Source organism: Penaeus vannamei, chromosome 2 (genome assembly GCF_042767895.1).
Source record: "Penaeus vannamei isolate JL-2024 chromosome 2, ASM4276789v1, whole genome shotgun sequence".
NCBI lineage: Eukaryota > Metazoa > Arthropoda > Malacostraca > Decapoda > Penaeidae > Penaeus > Penaeus vannamei.
The window spans coordinates 7,367,267-7,377,266 of record NC_091550.1 but is presented as its reverse complement, the minus strand read 5'-3'; the positions used below and the strand labels follow the sequence as shown (position 1 = coordinate 7,377,266).

The 10,000-nt window shown below is 41.1% G+C and overlaps 1 protein-coding gene across 1 annotated transcript in view; it reads left to right on the top strand.

Annotated features, from left to right (window-relative positions):
• LOC113802328 (protein FAM110D) overlaps positions 1-10,000 on the top strand; it is a 33,442-nt gene that overhangs the window by 4,116 nt on the left and 19,326 nt on the right. Inside the window, exon 2 of the mRNA XM_027352885.2 lies at positions 2,306-2,353. The gene's annotated coding sequence lies outside the window, so the exon portion shown is untranslated. The remainder of the gene's footprint in view (positions 1-2,305; positions 2,354-10,000) is intronic.

Below are 10,000 nucleotides of genomic sequence, written 5' to 3'. Positions count from 1 at the left end.
GCGGTGAGAGAGGGAGAGAGGGCGGTGAGAGAGGGAGAGAGGGCGGTGAGAGAGGGAGAGAGGCCGGTGAGAGAGGAGAGAGGGCCGGTGAGAGAGGGAGAGAGGCCGGTGAGAGAGGGAGAGAGGCCGGTGAGAGAGGGAGAGAGGCCGGTGAGAGAGAGAGAGGGGCGGTGGGAGAGGGAGAGAGAGAGAAAGAAATTAACAAAAAAGAAAGTGATTATGATGAAGATAATAACATTAGGACGAGTTCGTCGATGTAATCCTCGCAATAAATGCAGATAAAAAAAAACGAAAGTACTTTTTCGATGAAGACATAACATCGAAATTAATGTTATTGCCTAAGTTGCATTCCTAACTGCGTGAAGCCAAAAAAAAAAGGTTAAAAAAAAAGAAAGTAATTTTGATGAAGATATAACTCCGAAATGCCCAATTTATATTCCTCGCTCTGTGAATCCTTTCGCTCTCGACAAACGTAAAAAAAAAAGGAAAAGTTATAATGATGAAGCTTATTATGAAATCGAAATGCCTAAGTTAGATTTATCGCGCTGTCAAGTTACTCGCTTTTATGCAAGTTTCTGTAGAGTTCTGTCGAGCCAAGTTGTCATGCCCATGTGGAGAGTCAGATGTCAGTCGTGTGGAGAGTCATGTGGTGATCAGCCCATTTCGTCGTCTTCTACATCGTCTTATTATTTTCCTTTTGTTATTTTTATTTTCTTCTGCCTTTCGTTCTTCTTTCTTTTCATCGTTTTCTTCCTTTTCTTATTCCTCTTCTTTCTTTATTTTCTTCTTCCTTTTCTTATTCTTATTCATTTTCTTCTTCTCCTCCTTCCTTTTCTTCTTCTTCTCCTTCTCCTTCTTCTTCTTCTTCGCCGTCTGGTCTGGTAGTCTTGAGAAGAGGTTTATTTATTTGATAATGCAAGAATGTTATATACAATGAGCGATAAATAGGTTTAAGACATGGCCGCGATGTCTGTAATTACTCATTTATTTAATACTGTTATGTAAGAAAAAATAGAAATAAAAATACCGCGGTGTTTGAATTTTTTAAATCACTCTTTTCTCTTTTCTTTTTTTTCTTTTCTTTTTTTCAAATCTTTCTCTCGTTTTCATTTCTTCCTCATTTTGTAGACGTCTTTAGTGAAGTCATGGTTTTGCGAAGACACGGAAACCTGATTTTAGGGAAAGTTGTGTATGGTGGGATGGTGACGAATGGAAATTTCATGGTGGTTATTATGGAAGGGAGTTTAGTGAAGGGAGAGAGGCGTGAGGACCCTTAGTGAATGATGGTGGTGAATTTGTATATATATATATGTATATATATATATATATATATATATATATATATATATATATATATATATATATATATATATATCTGTGGTGTGGTGTGTGGTGTTTGATGTGTGTGTGTGTGTGTGTGTGTGTGTGTTGTTTGATGTGTGTGTGTGTGTGTGTGTGTGTGTGTGTGTGTGTGTGTGTGTGTGTGAGTGTGTGTGTGTGTGTGTGTGTGTGTGTGTATGATGAAAGTGCTAGATGTAAATTTTACACGATGGAGGTGAATGTCAATATTTCATCAAAAGAAGTTTTAATTAAAACGGTTGAATTTATCATGGTTATACATAAGATATAATTTAATTTAATATGATTTAATGCTTTTGAATTTATCATAATCATGCATTTAGTTGATTTTAAAGCAAATAGATATATTATAACCGTGCATTCAATTGATTTTAAAACAATTAAATGTATCTTGATCATACATTCATTTGACTATAGCAGTATTTGTATAAAAAACACTTTCAATTAATCAATCTTAAAGCAATTGAATTTAAGATAACCAAACATTCAGTTGATTTTAAAACCATTAGATGTATCATCATCATACATTCACTTGATTTGAAAGCAAGTAATTGTCTCAAATTCATGCATTCATTTATTTCTAAAACCGTCAAATCTATCATGACCGAATCTAATATTCAATTGATTTAAAGCAATTGTTGTTGATTTTAAAACCTTTGGATGCATCACAACCATGCATTATCCTCCATGCAAAAGGAAGCAGTACTTAATCCCATCATACTATAGCATCATAGCATAGTCCAAAGATGCTGCCATTGACCTCGGTACCTTAAACACAGCATAGAAGGAGGAAAAAAAACAGCATGGGACTCAGCATATACTGCCTCATGACACAGCATAGAGGGGGGGGGAGGAGAAGGGGAAAGGCGTGGGGAAAAAGGGGGTGGATCTGCATTTGTCATTTCACAGCCACAGCATGTCACAGCTCATGTCTCTTCTCCCACAGACTGAGGCCTGAGGTGAAGGTCAAGCGAGGTCAGCACCCCACATCCTGGTGAGTACTGTGTTGTGGATCTGTGAGTTGGTTTGGGGTTGGGTGTGGAGTGGGTCTGTGAGGGGAGTGGGAAGTGGAGTGGGCTGTGGAGTGGAGTGGGTTTATCTGTGCGTGTGTGTGTGTGTGTGTGTGTGTGTGTGTGTGTGTGTGTGTATTCGTATATATGTGTGTGTAAATATATATATATATATATATATATATATATAATATGATATACATAAATATGTGTATATATATGTATATTTATATATAATGGTGGGTCGTCGTAGCAAGGTTTAAAGTGTAACCGCGCGACTGTGACTGCCGAGATTTAATTCCGAAAAAGAAAAAGTAAGAAAAAAAGAGAGAGAAAAAAGTCATATTGTGGAAAATCAACAGAAAAATGACCCACCCCCCCGCTCTTCCTAACCCTCCACGTGTGATTGCGAAGAGACGCCGCAAGAGGGAGAGAAAGAAGTAAAGAGGAAGAGGTAGAGGAGAGTGGAAAGGTAGAGAGAGGAAGAGAACGAGGGGAGAAAGGATAAAAGGAAGGAAGGAGAGAGAGAGGGGAAGAGGGAATGGGGATGGGAAAGGTAGAGAGGTTGTGAGTAAGAGAAAGGGAATAAGGAGTACATGGAGAGGGTAAGAGAGAGAAGGAAAAGGGCGCGGAGGAAAGGGGATAGGAGAGAAAGGAAAGGGAGGGAAGGGAAAGAAGAGAGAGAAAAGGAAAGGGAGGGAAGAAAGAAGAGGAAAGGGAGGGAAAAAAGAAGAGAGGGAGGGAAGAGAGAGAAGGAAAATGGAGGGAAGAGAGAGAAGGAAAATGGAGGGTAGAGAGAAAAGGAAAAGGGAGGGATGAGATGGAAGGGGAAGGGAGAGAATAGGAAAAGCAGGAAAATGATAGAAAAGGAAAACCAAGAAAATGAGAGAAAAGGAAAAGCAAGAAAATTAGAGAAAAGGAAAACCAGGCAAATGAGAGAAAAGGAAAACCAAGAAAGAGAGAGAAGGGGGAGCCAGGATAGAAGGGGAAGGGAGAGAATAGGAAAAGCAGGAAAATGATAGAAAAGGAAAACCAGGAAAATGAGCGAAGAGGGAAAAAACAAAACAAGAGAAGAGGGAAAACCAAGAAAGGGAGAGAAGGGAGAGACGGGATCCCCTCGACAGGACCCAAGACCAAACCAGAAAGGGAGACCGTGTCGGTGGCGGTCGGGTCGGATCGCGTGTCGGTGGCCTGTCGGTGCTCGTTTTGCTTCTTGTCTGGGCTGTCGGGGGTGTCGGTGTTAGTCGGGTGGGCGGGGGGAGGGGGGAAGGGGTGTGAGAGTGTGAGGGCGTGTTTGTATGTATGTATATGTATGTGTACGTGTATGTGTATCTTAGTATTCGTGTGTGTGTGTGTGTGTGTGTGTGTATATGTATGTATGTGTGTGTGTGTGTGTGTGTGTATATGTATGTGTGTGTGTGTTTGTGTTTTTGTATGTATGTATGTGTGTGTGTGTGTGTGTGTGTGTGTGTGTGTGTGTGTGTGTGTGTGTGTGTGTGTGTGTGTGTGTGTGTGTGTGTGTGTGTGCGTGCGTGCGGATGTGGGTGTGAGTTTGCTTGTGTGTGTGTGTGTTTGTGTGTGTGTAAGTGTGTGTGTATGTATGTATGTATGTATGTATGTATGTGAGTTTGCTTTTGTGTGTGTGTGTGTTTCGTTTATTTGCTCAGATTGTCTTCAGTTTGTGTTGTTTGTGCAGTGGCGTTGAAGGCTTGATAATTATCTTGTTGCTCTGTTGTGAAAGAGATTGGAGTGACGTCCCCTCTTGTCTTCGTGATTCCTCTCCTCATATTGCTCTTATTCCTCCTTTTATTCCCCCTCCTCTCCCTTTTCTTCTTCCTCTTTTTTCTCCTCCCCCTCCTCCTCTTTCTCCTACTTTCTCCTCCTCCTCCTCTTTCTCCTCTTCCTCCTCCTCCCCTCTCTATTCCTTCTCCCCTCCTTGAGCTCTTCCTATTTTCCGTCGTCCTCCTCCTCCTCACATTCGTCTTCATCCACCTCTTCCTCCTCCCTCCTTCCATTGCTCTTCCTCAACCTACTATTCCTCCTCCTCTTTCTTTCCTCTCCTCCTCCTCCTTCATCCTCCTCCTCCTTCTCCTTCTTCTTTTCCTTCTCTCTTCTTCTTCTCTCTCCTCCTCTTCTTTTCTTTTCCCGCACACTCCTCCTTTCCTCCTCTCCTCCCTCCTCAACCTACTCCTCCTACTCCTCCTACTCTCCTCCTCCTCCTCTTCCTCCTCCTACTCTTTCTAATCCTTATATTCCTCCTCCTGTCTCTTCCTCTACTCCTCTTCCTCCGCTCGTTTTCTTCATTTAGTGCATTTCCCCTCTCTCCTCACTTCTTGCTCCTCCTCCTCTTCTTCCCCTCTCTCGTCCTCCTCTTCCTCTTCCTTCCCTTCTTCCTCTTCTCCATCTCCATCCTCTTCTTCCTCTCTCTCCTCCTCCATCCCCCTCCCCCTCCCCCCCTCCCCCTCTCCTCCATCCTTCTTCTCCTCCTTTTTTTTCTTCTTCTTCCTCCTTCTCTTCCTCTTCCTTCACGAACATATGGTGGGCGCCGGAGTTCGCCAGGCCGCCCACCGCTTCACCGCCCACTCGTGTCGTTGCGTTACTTCGGGGGTGGGGGTGGGGGTGGGTAGGGGGGGGCGAAGGTGATGGTGACGATGTCCGATCTGTGGTGACCACTGGAGGGGGGAGGGGGGAAAGGAGGGAAGGAGGGAGGGGGAGAGAGGGGGTGGAGAGGGGGTAGTGAGGAGGAGGAGGAGGAGATGAAGGAGGGATGGAGGAGGAGGAGATGAAGGAAGAATGAGGTGGAGGAAGAGGAGGAGGAGAAGTGGTGAGGAGAAAGAGGGAAGGAGGAGGAATAAAGAGGTAGAGAAGGATGTGAAAGGAAAGTCGAGAAGGGAAATAAGAGTAGGGATAAAAGAACAAAAAATAGACGACAAGAGAAAAAAAACGAGAATAGAATATTAAAAAAAAAAAAAAAAAGCAACCAAGATTTCCAAAAAAGAGAATACAAAAAACAGAGGAAGATTAAAAAAAACGGAAGACAGAAGCGAATCAGAGAAATGAAAATATGGAGTCTTTCGAGAGAGCGTCACACGTCAACACGGCGCCATTATGTGGTTCTCTGGCGTCACGTTGTCTCCCGCGGTAGAGCCAGGGCCGCCGCTCGTGTTGTGACCGTGACGAGCCGCATGTGGGTGGGTAATGACGCGGTCGAAACGGACGGGAGAGGAAGAAGGGGTGGAGGGAAGGGAAGGGAGGGGAAAGGGTGGAGGGTGTGGAGGGAGGGGAGGGAGGGAGGTGGGGGAGGGGAAAGGGTGGAGGGTTGGAGGGATCGGAGGGAGGGGAAAGGGGGAAAGGGTGGGGGATGGAGGGACGAAGGAAGGGATGAGGAGAGGGAAGAAAAGGAGGGGGGGAGAAGGAGAACGAAAGAAATGAAAGACATAGAGAGAGACAGAGAGAGAAAGGAGATTATATATATATATATATATATATATATATATATATATATATATATATATATATATATATATATAAGACACACGTACCCTAAAATGAATTGGTAGTTCTGCAAAATAGTGGCACTGCATAGTCCCGTAAACAGACCGCGGATTGTGTTTATGCAAAAAGTCTTTGTGGATATTCATTAAGAACCATTAAGAACCAGATTCTTCGACAGAGCTATGTTTTATATCTTTACAAAACTGAAATGGAGCAGAGAAAAGGGAAAGTCAAATGAAAATGATTTTTTTGTATGGTTTTTAGGTTCTGGAGCAGAGAAAAGGGAAAGTAGAATGAAAATGATTTTTTTATATGGTTTATAGGTTCTGGAGCTGAGAAAAGGGAAAGTAGAATGAAAATGATTTTTTTTATATGGTTTATAGGTTCTGGAGCTGAGAAAAGGGAAAGTAAAATGAAAAGGATTTTTTTTATATGTTATAGGTTCTGGAGCTGAGAAAAGGGAAAGTAGAATGAAAATGATTTTTTTATATGGTTTATAGGTTCTGGAGCTGAGAAAAGGGAAAGTAGAATGAAAATGATTTTTTTTATATGGTTTATAGGTTCTGGAGCTGAGAAAAGGGAAAGTAAAATGAAAAGGATTTTTTTTATATGGTTTATAGGTTCTGGAGCTGAGAAAAGGGAAAGTAGAATGAAAATGATTTTTTTATATGGTTTATAGGTTCTGGAGCTGAGAAAAGGGAAAGTAGAATGAAAATGATTTTTTTATATGGTTTATAGCTCCTCGGGCGTGTGTAAGTGTTTATTTGAGCGTGTGTATTTTGCCGAGTGTGTGTATGTGGCAAATGCTTAATGAATGAACGAAAGGAAGATATGGATGAATGAATAAAACACACTAGTCAAGCGATGTATTAAAAAATTATAAATGAATGAATGAATAAGACACACTAGTCAAGCGATGAATTTTTAAGAATATATGAATGAATGAATGAAAAAATAAACAGTCAAGCGATGAATTAGAAATATATGAATGAGTGAATGAATAAAACACACTAGTCAAGCGATGAATTTTTAAGAATATATGAATGAATGAATGAATAAAACACACCAGTCAGACGATGAATTAAAAATATATGAATGAATGAATAAAACACACTAGTCAAGCGATTAATTATTAAAAATATATGAATGAATGAATGAATAAAACACACTAGTCAAGTGATGGATTGAAAAATATATGAATGAATGAATGAATAAAACACACTAGTCAAGCGATGAATTAAAAAAAGTATGAATGAATGATGAATTATTACCTGAATTAACACTTGTTTTCCGTCTCTGTGTATTGCAAAATATACGTGGAAGGTTTTCAGATAATTATTTGAAGTCCCTTTTTGGATACGAAACCCCGCTATTTGTAGAACATTTCAAAAACATTTTTAAAAAATATAGCGAATTGTTACTGTATGTGTGAAAAATATACCTTTTTATTAGACTTTTTTCGGGTAGAGAAATATATAAGATTTCAAAAAATTGCCTTATAGATTTCAGAAGCATGAACAAAAATATCTTGTTACTATATATGTGTTTGTAAAAGACGTATTTTTTTAAATTAGATCTTTTGATAGAGAAATAATATCGAATCTATAAAAGCGATTCACCTCAAGGCCATCTAGATATTAGAAGCAACATGAACAAAAATATCTAGTTACTATATCTGTTTGAAAAAGACGTATATCTTTTTTAATTAGATCTTTTGGTAGAGAGATAAATCGAATCTTAGAAGCAACATGAACAAAAATATCTTGTTACTATATATGTGTTTGAAAAAAACGTAATTTTTGTAGTTTGAAAAAGACGTATATTTTAAAATTACATCTTTTGGTAGAGAAATAATATCGAATCTATAAAAAAAAACGATTCACCTCAAGGATTGCACAGAGGCCATCTAGATTCGCCGCTGTTTCGACATCGAGGTTTCAGCCACGTCGGAAACCGGCCTCCACCGGCGCTCTCTAGATCGTTGTTGGGGCAGCACTCGGGTTGCTGCTTCTCCCTTCTCTCCCTTCCTCTCTCCCTCTTTCCTTTTTCTTTCTCCCTCGAGCCCTTTCCTTCTCCCTCGAATCCTTTTCTTTCTCCCTTTCTCCTTTTCTTTCTCCCTCTCTCCTTTTCTTTCTCCCTCGAGCCCTCTCCTTCTCCCTCGAGCCCTTTCTTCCTCTTTCCTTTCCTTTGCTCTCTCTATTTTTCGTTCTCCCTCTCTCCCTTTCCTTCTCCCTCTCTCCCTTTTCTTCTTACTTCCTCCCTTCTCCCTCTCCCTCCCTCTCCCCTTCCTCTCCTCTCCTCTCCTTTTCCTTCTCCCTCTCCCTTCCTCCTTTGCCTTCTCCCTCCCTCCCTTCCCTCTCCCTTTCCTTCTCCTGTAGCCCTTTCTCACTCCCCTTCTCATCCTTCCCTATCTCATTTCCTATCCCTCTCCTTGTCTCTTTTCTTGTCTCTTTTTTATCCCTCTCTCCCCTCTTCCCTATTCCTTCACCTTCTCATTCACTCTCCCACTCCTTTCCCTATCCTCCTCACCCTCACTTCTCTCCCTTCTTTCCTCCTCCTCGTTCCCTATTCTATCTCCCTTTCTTCCTTGCCCCCCCCCCCCACCATTACCCTCCCTTCCTCTCTTTCCACCCTTCCTTGCCCCCTTCCCCCTCCTTTTCCCTCTCCCTCCTCCCCTTCCCCCTTTCCCTCTCCGTCTCCCTCTCCCTCTCCCCCCCTTTCCCTCTCCCCCTCCCCCCCTTAAGTCCACTAAATCCAGGTTGCACTCTAGCCTCTCTCTCTATATATATCTAAACGATGTTATTCCTTCAACGCGCATCGTGTGATAACTTCTTTTAACGGGTTTGGACTCATCGCATAATATCCTTGAACGAAATCCTTGTGTATGCAGTTGGTAACGTGCTGGGTATGGCATTGGGTTAAATATAGGTTGCGTTACGGCTGGTAATCCTAATGTTTATTTTTTTACTTTCATGGTATAGTAAATTAATTATAGTAGATTAATATCCTTGAACGAAATCCTTGTGTATGCAGTTGGTAACGTGCTGGGTATGGCATTGGGTTAAATATAGGTTGCGTTACGGCTGGTAATCCTAATGCTTATTTATTTATTTTATTTATTTATTTATTTATTTACTATCATGATATAGTAGGTGATTCTTCATGTCTTGATTAATTTGTTTTTTATGATCATGATATGGTAGGTGATGCTATAAGTCTTTTAACTAAATTATTAGAATTCGTTCTTGAAGTGAAAGTAAAACAAAACTGAAACGCAGTTTTATTTTAACGGATAAGAGTTTTCTGTGTAAGCAATGTTTAGATGCGGAACGGTACTTTTCTAAAGATTATTTAAAATATAAGTATCTATTTTCTTTCTTCCTCCCCCCTTTGGGCTCGTTACCCCTTTGGAAATCATTAGCTCTCCTTATTTGAAAAATATAGAAAAAAAAACTATTGCGCGCCAATTATCAACTACATTCACTCGTCTTTATATATAAAAACCCTTATTTTTCAATTCGACTTTCTTTTCCGTTAGTATTAGACGCAACCTGAACTCTCTCTAGTTATAGTTTTTTGGCGGGAAACTCGATGCAGACGACATCAGAAAATGCGCGTTTTTTTTCACCGGAAGTCGTTAATATGTATGGATTCGTAAAAAGCAGTTCGTAAAAGAGCAGTCTTTAGCGAGAGAAAAACCAGATGGGCGGAGAAATTGGGGGGGATATAATTATGACTGTATTTATATCACTTCTTTTTGCTCTTAAATACGGCTGTTTTATGTAAGTGAAGGTTGGGTGGTTATATCACGCGCACGCTCTCGCTCTCGCTCTTCTTTTCTCTTCTCACACACTCACTCACTCTCTCTATCTCTCTCTCCCTCTCTCTCTCTCTCTGTCTCTCTCTCTCTCTCTCTCTGTCTCTCTCTCTCTCTCTCTCTCTCTCTCTCTCTCTCTCTCTCTCTCTCTCTCTCTCTCTCTCTCTCTCTCTCTCTCTCTCTCTCTCTCTCTCTCTCTCTCTCTCGCTCTCTCTCTCTCGCTCTCTCCCTCTCACCCTCTTTAACCTCCTCTCTAACTCCCTCTCTAACCCTCTCTCCTCTCTCACCCTCTTTAACCTCCTCTCTAACCCCTCTCTAA